This window comes from Sciurus vulgaris (assembly GCF_902686455.1).
Source record: "Sciurus vulgaris genome assembly, chromosome: 14".
NCBI classification, from domain to species: domain Eukaryota; kingdom Metazoa; phylum Chordata; class Mammalia; order Rodentia; family Sciuridae; genus Sciurus; species Sciurus vulgaris.
In genome coordinates, this window is record NC_136475.1 from 97,557,476 (window position 1) to 97,584,667 (window position 27,192).

A 27,192-nucleotide genomic window follows, 5' to 3' on the forward strand; every position below is an offset into this window, starting at 1 on the left:
ATCAAGATTACATATCAGATTTCCAGGAGAAATCTATTTCCTAGAGATTATTTCCCCTAATATATGGAAAACTAGGTTGATTTATTTATTTGAAAAAAATGCTTCTGGGGAAAGAATCGTAAAAAAATGTATCCTTGTACCGCTTTAATAAATAAAAATAATCTTAAAATACTCATTTACCTGTGAGACACGTCCTACACAATGCAGGTGAGCCCTGCGGATTTTATATGTTATGTACGTAAGTATGCAGTCTTACTGTGACGTTCAGGCTAATTTCTCTTTTTAAATCAAGTCTCTCAGAGGCCTTCAAGGACTTGCTGGTATTTCTGCTCTTTCTACCAAAACATTAGGAAGGAGGAATTTGGCAGACCCTCAGCATCTGCTTCCTGCTCTTTGGAAACTTATGGTCTCCAGGTTCCAAAGGAGAAGGCATCACAAATACCAGCTTGCTGGCAGCAGCCTTTGGTGACCACTGGGGACGCTGCTGTGAGCTGGCATTGCACCAGGCGTGTGCTCCTTGTTCCCACCGAAGGCCAGAGGCTACTGGTTGGCACATGTGTGCCTGGGTACTGGGACTTGGCCAGGGCAGTGACCATGTCTGCTTTGCCCAGAGGAGCTGCATTAATGACAGAACATTCGAGGTTGGGGGATGGCAGGGCAGTTTGCTGACCTCTAGAGACGTGCTGCCGTGGGTGAGCACCTACCCCAGATCCTCCCTGGCTTTGCTCCTGCCGTTTCCAGCATGACTCGCCTGTGCGCATGCACAGCAAAGGCCTTGTCGGAACCGAAGAGGGATGGGCACTGCCTGCATTCAGTTCCAGTGGCGTCTGCACCTAAGGCCAGTGCTGCCAGTGACCGATGGTCCTGGAGGCACCGGCCCTTTGGAGCCCCACCTCCTTGTGGGACATGATGGAGTTTTGGGGGTGAGGGTTTTTGTAGAGAGCACATAGTCAGGGTGCATGTGTCTGTGTCTTCACTTTCCTGACTCTGTCTTCTGACAGGGGTATGTAGATGATTTACATGTAATCTGCTGACTTGCTGGGGCTCAAGTGCCATTCCATTACTGTTTCTGTTCATCTTCTTTCAGCATTTGGAAACCATGTGCTGCTTCCTTTGGGGCTCTGTGCTTTAGGGTGAGAAATCTGATGTCATTTCAGCCAGTGGTCCTGGAGCGCTGCCATTACTTAACCATTGTCTTACGTTTTCAAAAGTCTAATTATTGGGCGTCATGGAATGGATTTCCCTGAGTTATCCTATCAGGAATTTGCTTAACCTTTTGAATCCGTAGGCCAAGAATTTCACTAGATTAGTAGGCCAGATTTCATCCGAGGCACCTACTTGGATGCTCTTAATCTCTGGAAGGGGGCTGGAACCTTGTGTGGGGCGCCAGGGAGGGTTTCTGAATGAGGGGTCGCCCGGCCAGAGCTGCTGGTGGGAAGCCTGGTGACTGGGCCCGAAGTTTGGAAGAGCCGTTGTCTTCCGACTGCCTAGACTCTGCAGCCTGCAGTTCACCACGTATGGCACATGCTTTCAGAACTTATTTTGTGAGTGACTTGGAAAGAGATCCTTCTAGAAATAACCAAGGAGAAAATTCCCAAATTGTAGCGTTCACTTTGCCCTGCACTTTTAAACTCTGCTTTCCATCTGACACAACGTGGCTGTGCTGTGTGCTTCTCCAGCAGTGGCAGGAAGTCAGGCAGGGCTCCCTGCCCAGGCCCAGGCACCTGGTACTTCCTCTTCCTGATGTCTTCCGTACAGCACCCTCGTCACACTAGAGCTGGTGGAGTGCAGGGAAGGGGTTTCTCTTGCTGTGCGCCCAGAGGCCTTCGCTGACTGGTCTGGAATCCCCTGATTCTCTAAGGCAGACCTCTGCACCCTGGCTACGGACTTCATTTCCACTCTGGAGCTTCTGCCACAGCCTGGGTAGGTTTAGGAGTCCTATTTAAAGGTCCTAGGATTGCAGCTGGCAGCCTCTCTTCCTCCGAGGTTTCTTGGTGGTCTTGTCAAGTCCTAATTGGCCCCAACTTTGGCCTCTTTACCTTTGTTTAGAAATGAGAAGCTCAGATGCGAGTTTCCAGATTTTCCTGTGTTCCTAAGGGAAACACCTGTTGCATCTAAAGCCTGAGACATTGTGAACGGTGGATTCAGATACCCAGAGCTATTCCAGATTACTAACCACCTTGGACACTGTCACTTTTCTTTATCCTACTGTCTTACATTTAGTGAGTCTTGGAATTGAAAGTAAGAGGGTTGAATTTTAGCCAGGTGATAACACAGCTGCCATTGTGAGGACCAGGGTCATTACTGGTGAGTCGGTTCTTAGTCTGCCCCAGCTGGGAGGAGGAAGGGTGTTGTCCCAGGTAGCAGCTGGGGTTAGAAGAGTCCCCAGCGTTCACATGGCTATCCCTTGGCTGGCACATGGGCAAGGCCAGTCCTCCTCTGAATCCAGGTGACCCACCTCCATGCTTGTGGAGGTGAGGGGTTCCGGGACGGGTGCGTGTGTCACCCTCCGCCAGGTCTCACCTGGAACTGAGTCACTAGTCCCGGCAGGGAGCTGGCGTGGAAGGTGCTGTGTTCTCTTAGCAGACGGTGGAGCTGTCATCCCTGCTTGTCCCAGGAGACTGCCCTTTCCAAGGCAGCTCGACTGTCAGCTTCATGCCATCTATGAAGATGCTTCTTCTGATTTTATCCAGCAGTCTTGACTCCTGACAGTTCTGCCCCACTTACTCAATCAGGCTGGACTCTAGGTCTTATGCTGTTTTAAACCTGGAGCCCACCTCAAGGAAGGATTCCTCCCAATGAAGAATACGTCAAAGAAAGTGTGCGGGAGCTGCCGCTGTGTCCGAGTCTGCAGGCCCTGCCCGCTTGCTGCCGTGACCTGCCACGTCCCTGTTTCTCAGGAAAGTGCCCTGGTGGCTGCTGCTTTCTGGGCACAGTAGGGCCATCAGGTGTTTGTATGTCAGGACATTCTGCCTGGAAGAAGTGAACCATGTGTGGCTTCTTTTGCTGCTTCTGGACTCTCTGTTCACAGAAATGACACTGGCAAGAAAGGTCCTCAATAGGGTGTTGAGCATGGAAGTTCAGGGGACCTTCATCTGTGGGAAGTGGTTAAAAACCAACAGATAGGGGTCTGTGTGGGAAGTATGGCTCCAGAGAGGCAGGTGATATCTGGGCCTGGCTTTTGAGCCCCGTGCAGGAGTGTGAGGACACCATGAGTGTAGAGTGACAGTGGCGTGTGCAGATGCTGAGACCCCAACTTGAAGGAGAGCAGGAAGCTGAAATTCTCTGAGGGTCTTCACTCGCCACCATCGAGGTGCCCATGGAAACGCACATCCTGTGGGGAGAGCACTCTGCTAAACAGACCAAGTGGAAACGAGGAACTGAGCCATGCTAGATGCCTGCGTAATCCTGGTTGGATGGAGTGGGGGGTTCTTTCACCCTCCGGGACAGAGCCCAAGTATCCTGGAGGATAGCCTCTGGCCGTGTTGCGTCATGGTACAGAGAGTTTCTGAGCCTGTGGTGTGCTTCTTGAGGTAGCAGGTCAGGAACTGCACAAACCTTTGTGGGGAGAGGACACCGGAGTTTGTTATGGCCCCAGGATATCCAGCCAGGGGGACTTTCCTTATTATAGAACCAGTTTACAAACCCCATTAAGATAGTAGGACACTGGGTCGGAGCCCTTGAGAGACGCACGTTCTTGCAGATTAATTTTGTCCTCTCGCAGGACACAGTGATCTGCTAGACCCAGGGAAGCAGCAGATGTAGTCTGATAGTAGCAAGAGTTGGGATTTGATCCCACACACTCAGCCGTTGAAAGAGAGGTAAGATGTGGTGTAGACCAGCTGTCGAAAGAGAGGTAAGATGCTGTGTAGACCAGTGGTGTAGACCATTGGTTTCCAAACCTTTCTTTTAAAGCCTCATAGTCTGGTTTTCCAGGAACCCCAGCATATGAGCTGGCCGAGAGTGGAGCCCCTGTGGTGGAAGGACGGCTTCTCTGTGCTCGCAGGTGTCTATGAAGGGGGACGGGAAGCGCAGCGATGGCACAGAGACCTAGAGTCACGATTCCGCACTGCTGACCCCATGGTGGGCTCTGGACAGGCATAGCTGAGTGCAGCAATGAAGGTCGGCCTGTGGCTGCCTGGAAAACAGAACCGCGCATGGCATGATGTTGGACTGGGCTCAGCAGCCTGCACCCATGGGCTAACCTTGGCCCACCTCCTGGTGTTGTGAATAGAGGTTTATTGGCACACAGACACTCTCCTTTGCATACTGACTGGTTGCTTTCGTTCCACAATGAGAGTTGAGTAGCTGTAATGGAGACTGTGTGGCCCAGAAAGCGAAAAATATTTCCTCTCTGGCCCCTTGGACAAGCAAGAGCCTGCTACTCCTTTGTGCACCAGGCTAGGTGGGAGGTTGGCCCTGGTCCCTGGTAACCCTAGTTGCACCTCCCCAGACCCACCTCATTGCAGAATCGTAGGTCCTTAGATGCAGAAGGATTTCACCCTCATCTCACTGTTGGGGCGTGGTGACTGCTGTTGATTGGACACCTGCTGTTTCCCGAGCAGGTGTTTTAACATTACCTCACAGTGTGTGACAGAGCAGAGGTGTCTTCCCTCGTAGATGAGGAGGGTGCGGCTGGATGAGCTGATGACCCTCAGCGGTCAAGGGCCCAGCGTTTACTCTTGCCTTCCTGCGTCCGCTGCCGCCTCACCTTCCCCCTGTCTTCCCCTTCCCCTGCTCCTTCAGCCAGAATTCAAGGTCCAGAGCTGCTCTCTTCACCGTGCCTCCTGCAGGGCTTCCTTTAGGTCCAGGTGTATGCTGAGCTCCCACCACGGGCCACACCTCCCGGATATGGGGCCAGGAAGCACAATGAGGACCCACTGAATCCCTGCTACCCAGGAGTCAGGACCAGCCAGAGGACTTTCCTCATGGAGACCAAGGTGCCTGGGGAAGCCGGGCCTCCAGCGTGTGTGGATCAAGGTCAGCTCCTGACTGGAATCCTCTGGAGCCAGGGTGGGAGACTGAGAGGCATGGTCCTAGCCAGCTTTCCAGAAGAAAGGGCAGAGCCCAGGTTTGCAGGGAGGAACGGACGCTGCGTGTAGAGGACAGATCCAGTGGAGGCACAGTGTGTGTGAAGGTCAGTTTCAGGGCACAGGCCAAAGCCAGGCCTCCTGGGAGCCGTGCGTGTGATAGCGCTCCCTCCTGTGGGATGAGAAGCATCACTGGGGGGATTCATCAGCACTTACACCTTTAAAATATCTGTTCAATGTTGTATTTATTTTTTGTTTGTTTAAAAAATTTTAAGAGTGAAAACATTATGTCTTGGGTATTATCAAAGAATTATTAGGGTCGATGATTCTTCCAGTTGTCTGGAGTCTTGTGTTGTTCAGTGGCGGCTCTTCTGTTTAGCGGAATTCATGGAGGAAGCGTCTTTCTGACTGAGTAGTCTGTGTGGCCCCGAGACTTAAATGGTGCAGCAAAGGACAAAGTCACTTGCTGGGATCCAGCTGCAGATGACTGATCTTTCCCTGCAAACCACAAGAGCTGCCTTCTGACCCTGCGGCTGGTCTTTCCTTGAGCACGCTGAGCTTACGCACTGCCAGTGCCCTCGCTTCCCGCCCGCCAGGCTGAGTTCCTCAGGTTGTGGCCCGGGTCCACCGTGGCCTGGGGTCAGGCTCTGAAGCAAGCTTTCTGTGTTGCTTCTTGTGGACTAAACTGGCCTCTGAGGTCAGGACCCTGCTGGGGGCCAGTTGCCCGCTGTGGGCACGCAGCCTTGCCATCAGGTGAACACAGGTGGCCTTTCTAGCCTAGCCAGGGCCCTCTCCACTCGACACAGTCCAGCTACGGGACATTCAGCCTGCCCTTCGCCTGCACCTTCTGAGCCTTCTGTGTCCTTAACCAACCCACTGGACCACCGGGGGTCCTGTTAGAGTATGCGAGGCACGCAGGCGGTGGCTCTGGAAGTGCTGGGACGTCACTGAGTTAGGCCACAGGCCCCCAGCAGACTGTGGGCTCCTCTGCACTCGTCTGCAGCTTTGCGGCGTGATAACCTCTGAGGGAATGAAGGGAAGCAGAGGGCCAGGGAGGACTCGCCAGGGACATCGGTGGCTCTGGTCGGCCCAGAAGCCGGTGCCTCGGCGGGCAGGGTCTGCAGCGCTGCGTGAACTGGCTCGTCCTGTTGAACAGCGTTCTCTGGGTCCTGCCACGGAGGCTTATTTCCTGTCTTTGGCAGGACTTCTCCCTTGTCTCACGCCGTGCTGTTTCCAGCAGAGGAGAACCCACTAGCAGACCCAAGGCCGTGCTCTCGCTGGTCAACCTTGGTGAAGGCTGCTGTGCGGCTGAGGGCTTCTCAGGCTTGTGACCTGGAGAAGCACGGGCGCTGGAGTCGGGTGCCCTGGGTCCGGATGCCAGCGCTGATGTGTTTGGGTGGCCTGGGGACGTCTCCTAGGTGCTCTGCGGCTCAGAATTGCCGTACATAGGAGAGAGCGACAGGGCCTGCCTGGCTATGCTATGAAGCACGTGTGGTGAAGGCCTGGCTGCTGTCCACAGCGGTGTGGCCCACACAGGAGCAGAGAGCCAGAAAGCACGAGACCTTTCTGTGAAGGGCGCTGGCAGATGACAGGCCTTCAGCAAGTGGACATGAAGGTTAGCACCTGGTGGACTGCTGGTGCTCCGCTGCGTGCACATCAGTTACCCAAGGGCCTTTGAAATTCCCTGCGAACGTTCCCAGAATGTTCCCTGACTGGGCCCTGAGCATTGGTGGGTTAAACCTTCCCAGGTGCTTTTAGCAGGCAGTAAGAAATGACGACTCTGGGTCTAAGATATCCTTCAGTGGGCGGGGGGCAGCAGGACAGTGAAGCCACCGTGACAGCCAGAGCCCTGGTGGGTAGTGCAGGGAGTGGGCAGGATCCCGACCTCCCCTGTGATATCCAGTGGTATCTCTCCAGGAAGATCAGGGAAATGGCAGTGTGGTTAATATTTAAGAATTTTGGTTTTACTCTATGAAATGATGATACTCTGCTATCAAAGATGATCTGCAGACCTGTTGTTCTCAGTGTGAGAGAGAATGTATGAAAAAGACCTGGGCAGTCCCTTATCTGTAGTTCACTGTTGTGACAGCTGATAACACATTCTGAATATGTTGTCTGCTTGAGATGAATGAATGCAGAATTGAGTTCTGCTTATTTTTAAAACCATAGTTTTAGGATGCATTGTATTAACATAAAACCATTGTTGTAAATATGTCATCTTGTTTTCTCTAGTAAAATCTGAGCTACATCATGATGCATTTAGCAGGTAGTCCTCTCCTAGGTGCCTGCTGAGGAGCCGGTTTGTGTTGTCATATTCAGCACTCGGGGCACCCTGCCATGGGGAAGGACTCAGGTGTGATGAGCCGCGGACTGTTCACTTAAGACGGCCTCCCATTTTGCGTTGATGTGAGTCCTGATTACAAAAAATATTGCGTTATTGACCTCTAAGTGCCTGTGCAGTGATGCTGGGTGTGACCACAACTGTACTGCAAGGGCTTACCCTGTCCCCTGGTGTCCCCACCATAGAGGATGCTGGCAGTCTGTATCTGAGCTGTGCTCCTTAGGTGGACCCTGACCTTCATGTCTACCACATGTCCTCATTACTAGTGCAGGTAGAGGGTCTCTTAGGACCAGAAGCAGAAGTCCAATTTATACCTGTAGCACTTTCTGTTTAGCAAACTAAGGTTTGACTCTGGAGTACCAGCAGCCTCTCCCGGCCTCTGCCTGGCTTGCAGCTCTGGGAGATGAGGTAGGTTGTGACAAGAGCACTAGTTTACTGCTTCCACAGGCAACCTGATGGCCAATGCTGCTTGATCAGGGAGTGACCCTGTCCCTGGGCGGCTCCTTGTCACAGTACATTGCTTATTAGTCCCTCCATGAGGTCAGCCTCACCTGTTGTATCAGTCAGAATTCTCTAGAGGAAGAGAGAACATACTTCTCCATAAGAAGCATGATTATAAAGGGGATTTATTAGATTGGCTCACACAACACAAACTGGATAGTTCACAATGGCGGTTAGCAGCTAGAGAGCTGGAAGAACCAGCAGCTGCTCAGTCCAAGAAGCAGAAGCCCAGAACAAGAAGGATCAACAGTGCTACCCTAGTCTGAGACCAAGGCTTCTGGAAACTACCTGGAGAATCACTGGCAGAGTCCACTTTGGAAGAGGGAAGTGAGTCCTATATCAGATGATCGAAGAGCCGAGCTCGCATCTGCATCTGCTTCCTTGTTCTTCCTGCTTTTATTCCATCCTGTTGGGTGGTGGTACCTAGGCTGAGGGAGGGGCTCCACTTCAGTTCACCATCCCACATGCCAGTCACTCCTAGACACGCCCTCATGGACACGCCCAGAAGCCTCCTAATCATCCAATCAAGTTGACAATTCAAATTAACCATGACACCTGTCCTCCAGGTAGGAGGCAGAGTGCCCATCTCTCCATCCCTGTCCCTCCTTGGAGAGCTGTGACATACTTGAATTCAGTGAAAGGCTCTAACAGCCAGAGCTGTTGAATGACTGGTTTGGACCCAGTGACCTTTAGGGATAATCCCTAAAGGCTTGCAGGCCACCTGCTGCTGTTGCCAAGTCTTAGGGATACAGACTTCTTTCTAGAATGACTTGCATTCCTAGGAACATCCCACTGCCCGGCTCCAACTCTGCCATCCCACCACATTTCAGTGGTATGGTAGCATCTTTGTGAAGGGGTCACCAGTTTGTTCCTCTGTGTCTCTTAAAAGGTATTTTGCATCTCTTGCAATCCATCTGTGTACTTTGTGCAGCGTGTCGTATTGTGCAGACCTGGGTGTGGCCTTGAACCAGGGGAGGGCTGTATTTTGGTGAGGAAGATCAGCCACTTGCTTGACCGGGAATGCAGCAGTGTGTGCAAGCCTGGCCCACACCTGGCCGAGGGGGCACTGACCCAGTGGGGCAGAGCAGGAAGGACCTTGGAAGACGTTTGGTCATCCTCTGAGCAACAAGGCCAGCTTGAACCAGGTGGCAGCCATGGCAGCAGTGTTAAAGTGCACAGTCCAGGGTATGTTCAGATCCCTGCGGGGAGAGAAGTCAGGGACCGGGGGAGGCCAAGACCTTGTCAGCTGGTGAGCAGTTGTGAGGCCCAAGGAGGACACAGTGAGTGTGGCTCATGCACTGCAAATCTGGTCAAGCCGGTGGTCCCTGAGGAGGTGCTGGGGTGAGTGCCAGAGATGCAGAGTGGCCTCATTGGCAGCTCTGTGGAACTCAAAGCTGTGGGACTTGCCTTGGGGTTTTCGTGCACAGAGAGAAGGGATCATGGGTCAGACGTAGGTGCCAGTGTTGACCAGTTTACAGGCTGGGAGAAAACGAGGTGGCACAGAAGTGGGAGACCAGAGACCCTTGAGCAGAGCAGAAGCAGGCACAGGGCGTCTGGGTCCCATGGGGCCCAGAGTGTAGTGAGGTGGGGGCTGGGGTAGGCCGGGCACCTGGCTTTGCCGGCTCCTGTTGGAGAGGTGCTGAAGGTGCAGTGACATGCTCCAGGCCTCTGAAGGGACACTCCCAGCTTGACCGCCTTTGTTTTACAACTATAGTTCACCAGATAGCAGAGAGGACAGCAGAATGATCGAGAAAGAGAGAGACTGGGTCCTGAGAGGTCAGGGAGGAGAGCAGCAGAGAGATTTCCAATTAATATGAAAAGGGAGCTTGCTCCTCTCCTGTCACCCTGGAGCCAGGGGGAATGTGGTCTCAGAGCTGTCCTGTTGCTGGGAGAGTGCACAGTGGCAGTGAAAACTCTAGAAAGCTGGGCGGTGAGCAGAGCCGCTGGTGCAAGGGCTGTGTTCTAATCAGAGGAGGTGAAGGTGTAAAGGCCCTTGTAAGGAGCGTCAGTGCTGAGGGCAGCGTGGGTGTACCCCAGCCGTGCCCTCCAGAGGCGTGCGGCAGCCACTGGGAAGGAGCTGTGCTACAGGACTGGGTGCCAGCACACACTGGGGCGTGTTCCTGGCTGACCAACCGGCTGCATCTCATTTAAAAAGACCCCCACACACACACACCCACACTGTAAGTGCGCACGCACATTGGCTTTTGAGTAAGAAGCACCTGTTTTCAGAGGTCAGCACCCTGAAGCTAATCTATGCCCTCCCCTTGCTACGGTCTGGCTGTACTTTGAGGGGAAGCTTTTCTCTGAGACAGTGAAAGGTCATCTGTCCCCTGGGATCTGCACATCTGGTCTCAAGTCAGGTGGTGCCACCCTCTGACATGGGCTCATGCTTCACAGAGCAGGTACCTGAGGCACCTGCAAGGGGAGCCAAGCTGTTGCCTAGCAACAGATTCACTCTGCATCGTTCAAGGACCACAGTAAGCCTAGCTTTGTCATTGGAAATGCTTCTTCTGTCTGCGCTCCTGCATCCTTAGTAACAGTCTGCTCCTGATGCCGCCAGTCAGAGAAGCAGACTGGATGCTGGAGACCTCTTCTCAGCGGCAGCACGGTTTCTTTCCCATTGTCTGACTACCCTGCGGTACCTTTCCAAGGACTCGAATGGTTTTAATGACCATTTCCCAGGCTGCTCAAGGGTCTTCTCAGATGCCCTTCAGGTGTTTGCACTGTGCCACGCCTCGGGGTGGGGCAGTGATCTGTGTTCCAGAGGACTGCTTGCAGCTGGGTAGCAGGGTAGCCATGTTTGGAAACAGCTCGCCTCCTCTTCCAGTGAGGAGCTGACAGAAATGCGCGCAGTCTTCCAAGGTCATGAGCGGTGCCTCTCCTGCTGCTGCTGCCTCTCTTTCGGGATGCACCACCAGTCAGTCTCTGATCCACATGAGGCAGGCTGGCCGGGAGAAGAGGGACCATACAGTGGAGAGCCGCAGCATAAGCTCCTGTACCACCACACGCCCTGCATGCTGGGGTCTCTCCTGGAGTCCTGAGGATGCAGATGATGAAGGGGAGCCTGAGGGAGGGCTGAGGGGTTCAGCAGAGTGTCGGGAGGGAAGGATGGTCCTCCAGTCCCTGGGGGAGGGACCTCTTTGTTTTCCTCTTAGGAAAGCACGGGTGGCTGAGCTCTCCCTCGTGCAGTGTGCCTCTGGTGGCCTGGTGGAGTAGCCGTGCCTTCTCGCTCTGCAGCCTCTCATGCAGGCCCTCAGCACTGCCGCAGCCCAGTCCGTAGAAGGGAGAGCCCGTGGGGAGCGGCCTCGGCTCTGGAGTCTGTTTGGTCCCAAGCTGCTCCTCATTGTTGGGTGCCCTTGGACAGCCACTTTGGCCCTGGAGCTCTGGGTTCCTGTGTGCGGATGAGATTGCTGGCCCTGCCCCGTGGGGCTCCCGGGAGGACAGACTGGGTGCCTCGTAGCCACTCTGTGTGTGCCAGTGTCTGCCAGTCACGGCTTGGCTGCTGTAGGGCACACTAACTCCGAGACACCTTGTCCCCCAGAGTACACTGCCTCTTACAGATGCTCAGGAGTGGCCCCGTCATTTCTGAGGTGAAGACAGGTGCTTTCAGTGGATGCAGGCTGCGAGCTCCATACTCTGGGTGCCCACTGGACAGACATGGGGTGCCTTATTCCTCCATCTTTTCTCATTGCCCACCTGTGCCTGGCAAGACAGCCTTCCTTGGAAGTTCTGTGTCCTGCCTCTACTGTGCCCTGACCTGGGCTTTCCGAAGTCCAGTCTTCGATACCTGGAGATGAATGGAAGCCAGTTCGTGGAGACACACTTCGAATGAGCAGTGGATGCGTGTACCCCATACCCAGGTGTGCATGAGAGCAGAGTTGAAAATTGCTTTACAGTTTTCAAATCGACTTGCAGACGAGGTTGACTTTTTCTTTAGTAGAACAACCTTCTGTGATTCTCTCGTGGGTCTGAGGGTCAGCAATCAGGCAGCTGTTGTCTTGTGTTGGGGGCTTGGGCTGATGCAGATTCCAGAGGGAACTGCCACCCAAGTGTGACTGGAGCCTGCCCCACCTTCCCTGGGTCCCCAGCCCTTCTCTCTGGGCTGAGGCTCTAGCATGTGTGGAGACAGCGGGATGCTGGGGGCAACAAAGGCCACAGACTTGCTGGCCTGGGAGGACCGCCTGGCTTGTTTCAAGGTGGAAGGGCGAAACCTTCTTCCCAAGGCCATGCTTGTGGCGTGGAGTGTTCCTGCACTGTAGCCAGTTCTCCCTTGGTGAACGTTCACTTTCAGTATTTTTCTCTTACGAACAGCGCTGTGCTGAATTCCATGTATACACGTCTTTTGTTCTCATCTGACCTCTTTCTTTTGGGCTGATTTCTTGGGGAGACTTGCAGTCTTGAGGCATTCTCCCGTGTGATCCCCACAGAGCCCTGGCTCTCCCCCATGTTTCTTTTTCTGACCGGCCACTGAAAGACTCTTGTTCCTGACTGTGTGCTCTTCTCTGCCACAGACAGGTAGGCAGAGTGATGAGGGGACTGACAGACAGACCTGGGCTCAAATCTGATTCCATTTTGGTGGCCCTGTGTCCTGAGAAGTGGGCCTCCTGGAGCCTAGTTGTCTCTTCCACAGAGTGACCACGGTATCCATCTCTTGGGAGAGAGGAGTAGACTGGGGTGTGAGATGTGGTCCTGTGGTAGAAACTGGGTAGATACCAGTTCTGCTTCCCTTTTTCCTGAGAGCACCACTGTCTATGGTCTGTACACTGGTTGGGGTTTCGTGCCTCCTCTTGTGTGTTCTCTGATCCCAAGTCCACCTGCAGCATCTGCCAGCAGCTTGGGGGTCACCATGACTCTGGGCCCCTGCACTGCTGCCCACGCACCCCCAGGCTTGCCACTGTTTTTACTTAGCTTTGCTCGCTGCCTCTCAGTGTCCTTGGTGGTTGGGTTGGGCGAAGACTGACTTGGCCAGCGTGTGGGGAGTAAGTGTGCATTCCTCCTTCCGGGTGGGAGACTTCACTGCTGACATGACTTCCTCTGTACTTCTCTTCTTGCTGCGCACAGGCCACACCTGAGCAGCAAATCCTGTCCAGGTGTGACTGGCCGAACAGGGAGGCCAGAGTGAAGCGTTGGCCAGCCCCCAGGAGACCAGGGCCAGGAGTGGCCTCCAGGGTCGAGGGCTACTTGAGTGGGTTCCCTGTGTTTGCCACGCAGTGTTGCCTGACCATCCCCGCTGGCTCCTGTGCCTCTGCTGGTGGGGAGGAGACCACCCCAGGGTGCGGCCCCAGATGGGTCTGCATGAGTGAGTGCCTTGTTCTGAGACAGCGGGAGCCAGTTGGGCGGCCGGCCCCCCGTGGGCTGCTGCATAATGCGAGGGCCTGAGCGTTTGTGTATTCTCTGCATGAGGACTGTGGACGTGGGGGAGGACTAGAGGGGCGGAGCTTGTAAAGCACAGTGAATAAGGTGAAATGCAAGACCTGTGAAGCCACGGCTCTGCGGGCTCTTCTGGTGTTTGCAGTGACAGGTCTGTTAGGACTAATCAGGGCTCTTCGCACCTCTGCATGCTGCCTGGGTGGGGGAGGACTGCTGTGCTCCTTAACAGGCAGCCTGCTGGTCAGTGGGAGAGCAGGGCCTCTGCAAGGTCTCTTGTTCCTGTGCAGGAGGAGTGTTAACGGCCCCAGCTGGGCCACAGCCCCCAGCTTCTGCGTGCACAGCCGAGACGCCAGGCCCCGGTGGAACCAGCAGCACACGCCTATTCCCTGGTAGCAAGGCCACAGCCAGCTGGCTTTGCCCCGAGAACGTCAGAGCACACACCCTCCAGGGGCTGGCACTGAAGCGCACGCCACCTCTGTAGGACGTCGGGCTTCCAGGGTTAACAGGAAGGAATGGATGCAGTGAAAGAGGGGCTGCCTGGCTGAGTGATGCCCACGGCCCTGTTCTGTGTTGGCTGCAGACAGAAAGCCAGAGAGCGTGGGCTCATCTGAACAGCCTTCAGCCGTGTCCAGCCTTGGTCTTCAGGCCTGTGCATGGGCTTCCCATTCGGGTCTCTGCTGCCAAAGGGAGGGGCAGCCTGCTGGGCAGAGGGAGCTGGTGCTGCCACGTAGTGCAGGCTCTGCCCAGCAGGGCACAGAAGGATGGAGTGGGTGGTCAGCGGGTCCTGGGAAGACGACTGGGTGGACCTGGTGTCTGCCAATTAGTCTGGCGTTTTCATGGACTTTCTTAGTGGCCTTTGTCGGGTTTCCCCTTTCCAGCAGTGGCTGCACCTGCTGGTTCCCCTCAGTCACTCAGTTGCTGTGCTGACTGCAGACGTCTCCTCTTCAGGCAGTGCGCGGTTTGGAGCATTCCATATCCGAGTGGGCCTTGTTTCACCCTCGATCCTCCAGCATGAACTGGTTTACCCTCTCATTTCTTTATTTTTGTGGTGCTGGGATTTGAACCCAGAGCTCATGCATGCCAGGCAAGCACTTTACCTCTGAGCTGCATCCTCAGCCCCTCATTTCTTCTAAAGTATTGTCGTTTCTGTGTTTTGCTCTTTTTCATCCACTTGAACCCAATATATTTGAAAATATTATTTTGGAATCAAGTTTCAGCAAAGTTTTAATTTGGGTGGTTGCTTGGGTAAAAATAAGACTCAGTCCGCGTTGAATGTGATAGCAGTGAACTTGGTGGTGTTTTGGAATTGGCCCTTGGAAGGGCTGTCTCTGGAACTCATGGGGGTTTCCTGCCATGTCGCACATGCTGCTGGCCTCCCACAGTGTTGCTGGTGGGTCTGCACTGCTGGCCGGCCCTCATCCTTTTCCTCTGTTCCCACGTTGCTCCCCTCTGGGGCCCCTCCAAGTCCCTGCGCTTTGTTTTCCCTGCTTAACAAGGACATGTGTTTATAGGAGCTCAACAGCAGCTAGACTGTGGACCAGCCTAGGTGCCCTTCAACAGATGAGTAAAGAAACTGTGGTGTATACACACAATGGACATTACTCAGCCTTAAAGAAGGATGAAGTGATGGCATTTGCAGGTAAACAGATGGGGCTGGAGAATATCATGATAAGTGAAGTATGCCAAACCCAAAAAACCAAAGGCCGAATGTTTTCTCTGATTTGAGGATTCTGATTCACAATGGAGGGGTGGTGGTGAGGGAAGAATAGACTTACTTTGGATAAGACAGGGGAGGGCAGCGGGTGTGGGAATGGGAAAGTTGGTGGAATGAGATGTACATATTACCCTATATACATGTATGAGTACACTAATGGTGTGACTCTGCACCACGTTCAGCCAGAGGAAGGAGAAGTTGTGCTCCATTTGTGTATAGTGTGTCAAAATGCATTCTACTCATTAGAACAACAACAACAAAAAAAAAAGATGTGGGGCCAGGTGAAATCTTTAAGAAGTGATCATGCCCTGCTTTGTGAATTCATTGATCTCTTCATGCTATTAATAGGTTAATGGATTATCTCTAGAGTGGGTCTAGTAAAAGCCAGCTTGGCTCAGTCTCTCACCACCAGGGGATAACCTGCCCTGTCTTGGGACTCTGCCAGCAGAAAGGTCATGGTGATCATCTCTGGCCCTTCACCCCAGACTAGAACTGTGAGCCAAAATAAAGGGCTTTTTTTTAAATAATAAAAAAAAGGTGTAGACATCTCAGGTGCTCCGCCTGCATCTGCCTGCCCCTCACTGCCTCTCAGTGGAATGTCTGTGTCCTCAGACCTGCTCCTAATCCTCCCCCTCCTCCACAGGAGCACTAGCCCTCGTGGGGTGCTCAGGATCCATCCAGACCCCAAGCCAGAAAACACCTGGGCAAAAGGGAGAATCTAATTTTCCTGATTTTCCACTCGTTGAGTTGATTTTTGACCAGTCTGTGAGCTCAACCATGATTACAGATGAAACTTGTAGTGTGTCACCCCCACAGAGGCAAGGACAGGGCGCTGGCCGTGGTGAGTCTGGGTGCGGTGGCTCCACCGGCATTGGTATGATGGTCAGCCGCCCCCTGCTGGTCCCGCCTGAGCAGGAGCCCACATTGGGAGGAGGGTTGTCTAGCAGCGGCCACAAGGGTGGCTCTTGGGAGGGACTGCAGGAAGTGACAGAGCAGAGGAGGCTGCGGGCAGTGCAGTGGCGTGTCCTCAGAACTCTGCCCTGGGTGTGTGGCTTTCCCAGTCCTGTGTCTGGGCTGAAAGGAGCCCTCTGCCCACATGCCCTCAAGGCACGTCTGGCGCCACTCTGGCTGGGTTCCACTGCTTGCCGCACATTCCGGGAGCCCTGCTTGTGGAAGCCGTGCTGTGATCTTTCATGGAATTAAAGGACAGAGTTCTCCCCAGACCAGAAGGGCTCGCTGGCTGTGACTTGGTCCAGAGCAGCACTTGAGGCGACATGCAGGGTGTCTTCCAGAGCTTCCCCAGACCTGCGCCCAATGCTGTGGTGCTGATCACCTCAGTACCTGCCCGGGGCCCAGACAGGACCCAGAGACAGGCGTGTCAACTCAGGGCTCTGAGCTCCCCCAACAGGCGCGCTCATGGGGCCCTGACGGCCTTTAGCGGGGAAGCTGAGCACTCGCCCACCAGAGGTGCAGACAGGATGGGAGCAGCTGGGTGATGACACCAGGTCGGCCCTGCCGTTCCTCCACAGCCCCTTCCTGGCCCACCCAGGGTCGAGTGGCTTCTTGACAGGCACCGTGTCTGCTGGCGCAGTCAGGGCTGAGACGGTGCCAGGAGGAAGCAGAACGAGCCCCACAGAGGCCCGGAGCCAGGGCTGAGCTCCAGGGGAGCCGGGCGGTGTGTGCCGCTGTCGAGGCCGTGTGAACACTCACAGATGTGGGCGGCAGCCGGGGAGTGCTTCGCACACACGGGCAGCAGTGTGCAGGGGCAAGTGTGCTGACTGCGGCAGGACCCACACTCAACACCGCAGGGCGAGACTTGGGAGGGATAAAGCCATCACTGCTGCCCTTTCCTGTTTTAAGGTGCTTACTATCGATGGCAGCCGAGGTGGACTACCTAGCCAGCAGCTAGAACACACGCTGCTTCCTTCTGCTCTTAGAAAAGCCCCTCCCCGCGTCCCGCTGAAGGACTGCAGAGGCATTGGGATGGCGGGAGGAGAGGCCACCCCATTGCATTTTGTAGCCAGAGGCACTGGAGGAAGCTAGAGAGCTGCTTAGCACCAGCAGGGCGTGGGTGTGCCCTGGCAGGTGGCCTCAGCCTGCCCAGCCACGTGCAGTGTGGCTGTGGCTTCCCTTTGGGTGCGGCGTGTGAAGTCAGTTCCACAGATGAGGGGACGCTGTGCCCGGACCTCACAGATCTCAGTGCCAGCCCCACTTCTCCAGGCCCCACACCCTCCAGGGCTGCCTGTCTAGAGGCCTCTCCATGTGTGTTCGTTTTCCATCTTGTTTACTCTTCAGAGTCCTCAGAAGTGTGAGGCCATCTACATTTTGCAGTTTGCGAACCGAGGCTTGGGACCTTCAAGGATTCACTTTCCCAAGGCCATGCTGCTAGTAAATGGCACCCAGAATTCTCCCTGCTTCATTGACAGCCACTTGGACCTCCTTGCCAGCTGCCCATACTCCTCTTTGGGCTGACCAAACAGGGTGCTACTAGCTCTCTCCACCCAGTGTTTACTGAGAAGTCTGTTTTTATGTGAAGATTGTGTGGATTGGCTATTTTTGTAGGTGGATATTCTGTTATTACAGCAGGGGGAGAATAGAACCCAAGCTGGCTAACACACGTCTGCAGACCGGATGTGCACAGAGGAAGGTGTGGCAGTTGTGTGGTGTTTTGTTGGGGGTGGGGCGTTGATTTCTGACGGGGCAGCACCAGAGCAGTGCTGCAGTGCTGCAGTGCTGTTTGAACCCACGTCGTAGGGTGGTAGGGTGACGGTATTGTCTTTGCTTTTGCTGAGGCTAGATCAACCTTTTCTCTGCTTTCAGGTAACAGACGGGCCACTGCCTAGGAAGCCAGTGGTTTGAGGTCTAGCAGGTGCCTCTGTTCTTTTCACAGTGTCGAATTGAGTCGCTCATTTGGCATGCAGGTGGATGCCTGGATCCACTGACTTCTTCCTCAGGTGCCAGCATGCCTCACTTAGCCGGACGTGAAGCTGGTGGAGCCTGAGCCTGGGCAAGGCCTTTCCCTAGGCCCAGTTACCCAGCCACTGGCACAGGGGACGTGGTCATGCCCTCTGTGTGCTTTATCCTCTGGAGGTGTCCACATTCTGCCCATTGTTCAGGACTAGAGGTGGGCCAACCTTTCCAATAGTTTGGGGTCCTGGTAGCAGTTTCAGCTGGGGAGAGAGCCTAGCACCCCACTTTACAGTAGTGGCCGTAAGAGAAGCCTCCAGTGGAGCAAGCCAGGCCAGGCCGTAGGGGTGGCAGTCCTGGGGACAGGAAGGCAGAACCGGAGTGTGACACTGCCGCTCCTCTTGTTGGCGGGAGTGGCCATCTCCTGACCCGATTCTTGCCTGGTGTTCTGCAGGTTGGGGAGGAAGGACCCTGGACTGAGGACGCTGCCCTGGAGCTGGCCGTGGGGTGAAGGCACGCTTCTCTGGCTCATGCAGACAAGAGTGACCTAGAGGAGGGCAGCCGCAGCCCCAGTGACCTGTGGCGTGTGGAATGCACGCACTAGTGGTCAGGACGAGGCAATGCGGATGCCCGGGTGCTAGCCTGCTTCCCGCCTGCTTCCCACCTGCCTCCCGCTGCCTCGCAGGACTCCTCGGGACCCACCTGGGGCTTGTCACTAGACTGGAGTCGTGTCTCAGAGAAGGCTTGGGAGGCTGGTACAGGGCAGAACCTCTCAGCAGCGAGCAGGGAGGGCAGTTCTGGGAGGCCTGGGAGGACGGCAGGTGCCTGGGTCTCAGCCTGGAGTGTCGGCGCAGACCTGACGGGCTTGCTCCCTGTTCAGCTCATGCTTTCTGCCTGTTGCATTGCGGGTCGTCAGTGAAGCGCCTTCTCGGAACCAGGGGATGAGGAGAGGAAGGAGTGCTTGCTCGGTGCCCCGTGTGGCAGAGCCCGCACTCCAGCGTGTCTTGTGCGCTGGCTGCTCCAGCTGCCTTCCTGCCCGAGGCTCGCGGATGAGGCCGTGAGGCACAGGTGGTGACTCCCCGAGGCTGCACCGCAGCGACGAGGCCAGGCCTGCTGTGGCAGAGCCTCAGCCTGCACACCACCTCTTTTCTCTGAGGGCAAGTGGGGCCCCCGTTTCCCTCCTCTGGCTGACCAGCTGGTGAAGAAGAACTAGTGAAACACCCAGAGAGGCCATCCCCTCGCAGGGTCGTGGCTTCGGGGTGTTTGAATGTGGGCGAGCGTGTGGGCGGCTGGCACCGTTACTGGTTTAGTACTGCCCTCTGCAGCGGAGGTTCCAGCGTTGCCCTGAGCAGTGTCCCGCTTCTGTACCAGCCCTCGTCATCCAGCAGTGTCCAGCCCTAGTTTCTTAGCAGAAAAAGAGCAGAGCTGCTTGTGTGGCTTCTGTATCTCCGCGCCTGCCCTGCCCAGTGCCCTGCGGCTCCTTGCCTCCGTCTAGACAGGTGGACAGTTTCCGTGTTTTGCCTTCACCACGGCTTTCTAGAGTGTTCGGTTTTGTCTTCACAGAAATGTCCCTTCTGTATTTCTGATGGGAGTTCTTAGTCACAACAGGACACATGTGGCAGGAATGGGCCGGGCAGAAGCGTCCCAGCAAGGCCGCGGGTTCAGGGCCGGGCAGAAGCGTCCCAGTGAGGCTGGGGGTTCAGGCCTCGGTGGGCCTCTGCTCTCTGGAGCAGCGGCACATCCTTCTTGGGCAGTTGGTGAACTTCCTGGGGTGACCCTCCTGCATCACTGGGTGCTCACTCCACTGCCTCTCGTCTTCTCCCGGGTGAGCAAGCCAAGGTACTGCTCGAAGCATGGAGAGCTCTCTAGAGCGCTCTGGAGATCAGCGTGGGTGTGTGTTTTCACCTCAGAACAGGCTTTGTCTTCCCCGTTGCTTGTGCCCGCGTCTTGTGAGGAGCCAGACCTTCAGAGTGCCTGCCATCATAGGCAGGAGCAGCACAGCTTCCTGCTCGCTTGGACCCATGGGGAGGCCTGGCGTGGGGCTGGTCCGTCTTGGACTGTTGTGTCACCAGACCTTGAGGCAGAGAAACTAGAGCGTCTCATGCTGAGGGACCCAGGGCTGCTGGTTGCTGCAGAACGAAGGTGGTGGTCTGGGTTTCTGTCAGTCTGGAAAAGCAGCTTTGCTTTTGGTGTTTCCGGAGAATACCGTGATATAGGAAGAGACCTTTATAAAGCAGTGTTTTCCACCAAGGAAAGGGCTCTAATCAAGTCGGTGCCTGTTTGCCGAGGGCCCAGGTCCACTTTCTGGGTGACTGTTCAGTGTGTCAGACAGACTTTGTCATTGTCAGTTGACTATCAAAGAAGACTTTTCAGAAAATCTTGCATGCCACTTGCAACAGTTCTGAAGCAGATGCTCTGCTTTTGGTCAGTTGTCACCCTAAGTGGCAGTTTCTGAAAAATGGAGCACGTTATCTTGGAGATGTGCATACTAGCAGCGGCGCCCACAGCCTGGAGGGCTTCTCTGCCTCGGCGGGTCCTGTTTCTGCTTGCGCTCTGTTTTGGGGACTCCTGGGTGTTTGTTAACTTGGGTCGGGGCATGGGCTTTGGTCAGTTCTCTGTTCTGTGCTTGCCGTCACTTCTGTGGACCGTGGGCACCCCTTCAGTTGCCACAGGCAGCAGTGTTATCCAGGGATGCTGGAGTGACCTTGCTGGCGTCCACCGTCTTTGGCAGCTGGCTGAGCTAAATCAACACGGCCTTTACATCACTTGTTTTCAACATGAGTTCAGTTTTGGCTTTTTACACAAAGTTGTGAGTTTGTTGCAACCTTCACAAGAAGGTGTTCTTGTACGGATTCAGCTTTTTCTTAATCTTTTGTTGGTTTTCAGAAATTCTAATGTGGATGTGCAGTCTTTTCTCCCTGGTTAGAACATCAGTGAAATATAAAACATGGTGATTTTGTATGTATTCGTACAATGAGATTCTTTTGTGCTCTATTATATGGTTAATTTTTATAGGTTTCATTTATGATTGAGAAAAACTAGTCGTGTTCAACTCTTTGTAACCTTAGCAGTTAAACTAATTTTTTCCTGGTGCTCAGTTATTGAGAGTACTAAAGTCTCCTACTATAAGTAGATTTCTCTATTTTTACTGTTCTGTCAACTTTTTCTTTATATGTTTTGGTACGGTTTTATGGAGCAGATGTAAATTAAGGACTTCTGTATCTTTCCGAAGCTCTTACTCAGTAGTGGCCTTTTCTCCATTTGCCTCATAGTCAATTTTGGCTAATAAGAACATGGTGAAGTTAGCTTTCTCTTGTGGCTCAGTTTATCTTTTTCTGTTCTTTATCCCCCCCAGTCCTGGGGACTCAGCCCAGGGCACTTTACCACTGACCACATCCTGAACCCTTTTTCTTTTCTTCTGAGACATGGTCTTGCTAAGTTGCCAAGGCTGGCCTTGAATTTGTGGTCCTGCTGCCTCAGCCTCCCGAGTTGCTGGGATTACAGGTTTGTGCCGCTGTGTCTGGGTCTTTCTCTATTCTGTTATCTTTCTACATCCTTGAATTTTTGGGATATCTCTTGGAAATGATGTTTTGCTGATATTTGAAAATCTAATCTGATAATCTCTGGCTGATGAATTAGTTCATTACAGTTATTAATTTCTGGCCTTTGTAGAATGATTTCTCACATTTTATGTGGTTTTTCCCGTTTGCTTTTGTCTTTCCTGTTTCCTCCTCTCAGTGCCGGGGGTTGAATGTGTCCTCCTGCCTGAGCCTCCCGGGGTGCTGGGATAACAAGCATGCACACTGCACCTGCTTCCTGTCTTTTCCGTGTTGTGAGTCTTGTTCTTGCTCCGCCCCCTCTGCTGTTGTAGAAGGAAGGTGCTCTTTTTCTGCTCTTCCAGTTGCTCTCCTAGAGCACTGAGTCTACCTCCACCCGTCCCTTCTCCATATTTTGTTCCTGTTTTTAGGTTTCTCCTTTGAACCTTTTGTCAACATCCAGTTAAATGTGACCAGCAGCGGGATGCGATCTGTTGTTGGTGTTTTCTAGAGTTTTGCCACCTGTCTCTCAGCCGTTTGGCTATGACTCCATCCTTTATCCTGGGCCCCCTTTCCTTCTCCACTGTGTCCTTAGAGGCTCCCGCTGAAGCTGCTCTGCACACAGACTCAGCTTGGCCTCTGTGGAAGGTCTGCTCTTGGTGATCGTCCAGCCAGGGTGCAGTTCATCTCATGGTGCTCCAGTCCCAGCGTCCTCACAGAGGTCACCTCAGGCCTGGTCAGAATGCTGGCCGTCCCTCAGGCTTGGTCTTGGTCTCGAGGTCCTGCATTTTTCTGTGACATGTCCAGACATGGATTTGGCTCTAATTTAATTTAAACCCTACTCAAAGTAGTCCTGTTTCCTAATTCAGAGAACATGTGCACTTCATTTTTCTTCAATTCTGGAAAATTCCCCAGTGTCATCCCTTGAGACTGTCTCCCACATCCTCTGTGTTCCCTGTGCACCCTCATGTTCTGCCTGGTGGCCGTGGCGGTCTCTCTGCTCGTCCCATCTGGGCTTCTGTCTGTGCTGCATCCAGGTGCTTTCTTCACATCTTTATTCCAAGCAATTATTTCTCATTGGACTTTTCTAATACCAACTGAAATTTTTATTTCAACAATTTTAATTTTTTATTTTATTTGGTTCTTTAAAAAGTGTTCCTGGCAGACTTTGATAGATGCCAGACCCCTCTATGTCAGTATCCATTCAGGAACTGGGGTGTCATTGCAGTTGGATATGCAACCTTTGGGCCCTGTGAGCTGCACTGGACCACAGCACTGTGTCCCGTTGACCGCTGGGGCTGTGTGTTGAGCCACAGGGATTGGTGGTGTTCAAGTCTACACCGTAGTTCTCGCATGTCTGCATGGCTAGTTCCCTTGGCCTTGGACAGCCATCCTATAAACTGAGATCTGTGTCAGCTGGACAGCTGAGAGGCTGTGGCTGCCTGTGGTCCTGAGTTGTCCTGGGGGTAGGTCAGGTGCTGTAGCAGTCAGGACACGCGGGGCTGAAGGCGGATGTGCTGTGTTCCTGTGCTGTCGCTGACGCCCGGCGTCAGCCCGTCCTTCTGGAGAGCAGGCATGGTGCTCCTGCCACCTCTCCTGCAGAGCCTCCCCAGGGCGGTGCTCCCACCTCCACCTCCACAGAGACGGTGGCGCTGTGAGGTGGTAGCCCTGATGCCACCTCACCTGCTTTGTCACCTTTGTCCCTTCAGCAGTTGGTGTCTGCATCCTGCAGACTTGAGCTGGGTACCTGTGCACAGCGCTATCTCTGAAGCATTTAGAGGCCATTGTGGAGAAGTATTTTAGGTGCAGCTCCTCAGACACCCTGTTGTACATGGCAGGTTATACCTGCATCAGGTGACTGCTTAGTGGAGCTGATTCTGCCTTTTTCACCTGCTCAGCCTGCTCCGGGAGATGGCTGCAGTCTCTAAAAATAGCCCTCAGATGCCTAATGTGCTCATTATGTGGCAGAGCCTGTGGACACCTGCTCCTCCAGCTGGGGATCAGATTATGTCCCCCAGCCAGGGCATTGTTAGCCCTTTAGCAAGCTGACTGCAGCTGCTATTCAGGCTCAAAGGCTCTAATCTCCTTTCAGTTCCTCTAAGCCCTGGACTCTGTAATCCCTTACAGCCAGCCTACCTCCACAGCGCAGTCGGCTGCCTGGAGTATGCCTCTTCCATTCATTTTGCCCTGATTATCTTTTTATCTCATTAAGCGCCTTTAGCTCTTGTGTTACACGTTAAAATAGATAGAGGCGTCAAATTGCCCCTAAAGATACAACTTGGTATTTTCTCCTTCAACGCAGTGGACTGTTACAGAGTCAAGAGGCTTCATTTCTTTCCCGACTCTGGTGCTAATGAGCCATGTGAACTCAGAAAAGTCAGTTAACTTCACTGGGCCTCAGTTTCCTCATTAGTAAAATGGAGAGGCTGGCTACATTAGGCCTGACATCTGAGACCTTTCTAACTCAGCTGTCTGTGGTTCTGTGCCTCTTATGTCAGCATGGGTGGGGTTGTGCAGTGGTGCTGTGCTTTGTGCTGTGGATGTAGTTTTAAGCAGAGCCTGCACTTTGTCCTGTGGCTTGGCCTCATGCAGAACCTGTGCTTGTGCCATAGATTTGACTTTGTACAGAGCCTGTGCTCTATACCGTGACTTGGTTTTAGGTGGAGCCTGTGCTGTATGCCATGGTTTGGTTTCATGCAGAGCCTGTGCCCAGTGCTGTGGACTTGGTCTCATGCAGAGCCTGTGCCCAGTGCTGTCAACTTGGACTCATGCAGGGCCTGTGCTTTGTGCTTTAGGCATTGTTTCATACAGAGGCCTTGGGCCCTGCCCTTTGGGGGCTCCTAGTCATTTAGCTATTAATTCAGGATAGGCAGTTACATCACAGGACCTAATTTCTTGACAGTCTTAAAAGCAGAGGTGAAAGGCAAATGCCTCCCTGGCTATTACAGGATTTTCCTTCTGAAGATTGGGTCTTCCTTCTTAAAATGCCTTCATGTCTTTAATATCTGCTGGGTGTGCACTGAAAGCTCTGTTGCGGTTCATCCTTCAGATGGTTCCTTCAGAACCAGTCTATGCATCTCCAAGGGCATCCCTCCTGTTTCTTACTTGGTGCTGTTTACCTCGAGCTTCAACCACCCTGGGACTTGGAGTTGCTGACGATGCCTGCCACAGTCCTCGGAGCCAGGGTACCCCTGCTCACCCAGTTCATAGCCATGTCGTAGCTGTGGTCAGGTGTTCCTGGTACCTCCAGTGTGCAGAGAGCTGCAGCTTCTGGTCTCAGGTAGTGTCTTGTGTTTGTCATTTTCATTATGGGACTTTGAACTCACTTCCTGGTTTGCTGTATGTCACAAGCACATGGCCCGTCAGCACAGTCACCACCTGCACGGTGAATGGGGGTGTCCAGCAGGGGGTCGTGGCTGCAGAAGTTGGGCACTGGATGTGTGCCTTTGGGGTTATATTTTGTCTCCGATGAGCCAAGTTTGGTCCCTCCTGGCTTCCTGAATATCCCAAGCTGCTTTCTTCCACCACACTCTTCCGCCATGCTGTTCTGCCTCATCTTGGGGCCAAAGCAATGGAGCCTGCTGTCTGTGGACTGAGACCTCTGAAACTATGAGTCCCAAATAAACTTTTCCTCCTCTAAAATTGTTCTTGTTGGTTCTTTTGGTCACAACAGCAAAAAAAAGTGCATAATAGGTACACAGATGACACAGGACCCAGTGGCTCCCCAAAGCCACTTGTGGGCCTTGTACTCCTAGCTGAAGGAGGAGGAAGAGGGTGAGCCAGCTGAAGGACAGGAGGGCACAGCACTGAGGCACGAGCCAGAGACAGGCAGCAGCTCTCAAGCAGCACCTGGAGAAGTCGCCCTTGAGCCACGGAGTGAGACGGTCCCGTCTCCAGGCACAGGCTGTGAGCACCACACCGACTGTCTTCACTGCACACCAGGAACAAGGGTGTGTCCAATGACTAGCTGGATGGTTAGGAGACTAGAAAGAAAGACTGAAAGACTGGAGACCCATAGGGCCAGCTGGGGGCAAGGGGACACCCAGGTCCCACCTACCCATAGGAAGGCAGAGTTCCATCTCCCTGGAACAGAGAGCACAGGTGTGAGCAGAGATCAGGGAAGCCGCTGTACAACGGAGCACACAGGAGCAGGCCTGCGACCACAGCACTCACTGCCCGCACACTTCCCACCACCAGAGCCGTGGACCGTCCAGAACAGGCAAAGCGGGTGCTTCTCCAGGTGGGGCTGCGTGAGTCACGTCTGCACGGTGACATTGCTGACCCCACCCTGTCGAGGAGACGGTCTCTAGTGTGGGCAGGGTGATGGTGGTGTGCCTGGACGGGCGTGAAGACTCAGGTGGCCAGTGTGTCACCTGGCTTCCTGCCTGGCGTAGACTGAGGAGGCAGCGACTGGGAAGTGAGAAGAACTGCTTTGGCCTTTCTGGTCCCGGGAAGTGGAAGAGGAGTCTGATGGGCAGGTGTTGCGGAGAGACACCTGGGCAGAGTCCTCCAGAGGAGGAATCGGGCTGGGGGCAGTCTGCCACAGGATGACTGCGTGACTCTCCCCACCGCCCTCGTCCTCTGCTTCCCTTTCTTCTCAAATCTGTGGTGCCTCAGCCCTTCAGAGGGCGTCTGTTTAGGACCCTCAGAAGGGCAGGGGAGTCTGCACCTCTGCTGGGCCAGTGTTGCAAGCCTCGTTTTTCTTGGCCTTCTCCTGGCACCAGGAGGGCAGTTACCACCTGCAGGACCTGTGGCGCTGCAGGAGGGCTGCACCACACGTCTCAGCAGGCACTTTCCCGAGGGCCGTGTGCGGGAGCTTGTCGCCTGCCTCATCACACAACGGCTTTTCAGGGGCACTGGGAATACCTGGCTCTCTGGAGCCCCTGAGGAGTGCAGGGCTGAGTGAGCAGGGCTGTGGGAGTCCACATGCCCAGGGGCCGTGTGCCAGGGGTGGGGGACGTGGAGGGGCCATGGGTGTTGTTGGGCTGCCCTCTCTCTGTTGGCTGCCAGGGCACGTGAGCGGGATGTGTGGGCTTCAGCCCCCGCTCCCTCCAAACTGGCAAGGCAAGCTCTGGTCACCACTTTCTGCTCTCCTCCTATGAGATCAGCATTAGCACCCCATGTCTATCAGAGTGTGTAGTGTGTGTCTTTCTGGGTCTGACTTCTCCTCCTGCTCCTCCTCCTCCTTCTTTTTTGACTGTCAGAAAACATTTGCAATACACATGGTTGTTTACCAAATATACAAAGACTAGAAAACTGAACAATCAATAAATACTCCAGTTAAAATTTAATGAAATACCCACAAATGGTATGAATCTACATCATGTACAATCATAGAAATGGAATTATGTACCCAATTTGTGTACGATGAATCAAAACACAGTCTGTAAAAAAATTGAAAAATAAATAAATAATTTTAAAAAGGAGATATTTCATTGAAGTGGATAATCAAATGGCAAATAAGCATGTGAAAAAATACTCAGAATTATTTGAGAATTTCACATTAAAACCATAATGGAACACCTAAGAGATTTCCTATGGAAATATACATATTTATGCATATACATATTATGTGGTGACCAGAGACAGGCCTTGCCTCTGAGCCCAGCACTCACCACCTTGGGTGAACTGAGGTGGGCACGGTGCTACCAGTGTTTCCAGACAGGGCTTCTCACATGCTCAAGGCCTGTTTGCGGGACCCTGTGGAGCCGTGGGCAGAGAGGCCTACTTGGCGCCCCTCAGACGGCCCTGTGCCCGCTGATGGTGCCTTATCCCTTACTTTGCTCCCGTTTT

At 53.7% G+C, this 27,192-nt stretch overlaps 1 protein-coding gene across 4 annotated transcripts in view; it reads left to right on the forward strand.

Moving 5' to 3' along the window:
- Positions 1-27,192, forward strand: part of EIPR1 (EARP complex and GARP complex interacting protein 1) — a 380,793-nt gene that overhangs the window by 40,028 nt on the left and 313,573 nt on the right. The gene's annotated exons all lie outside the window — the stretch shown is intronic.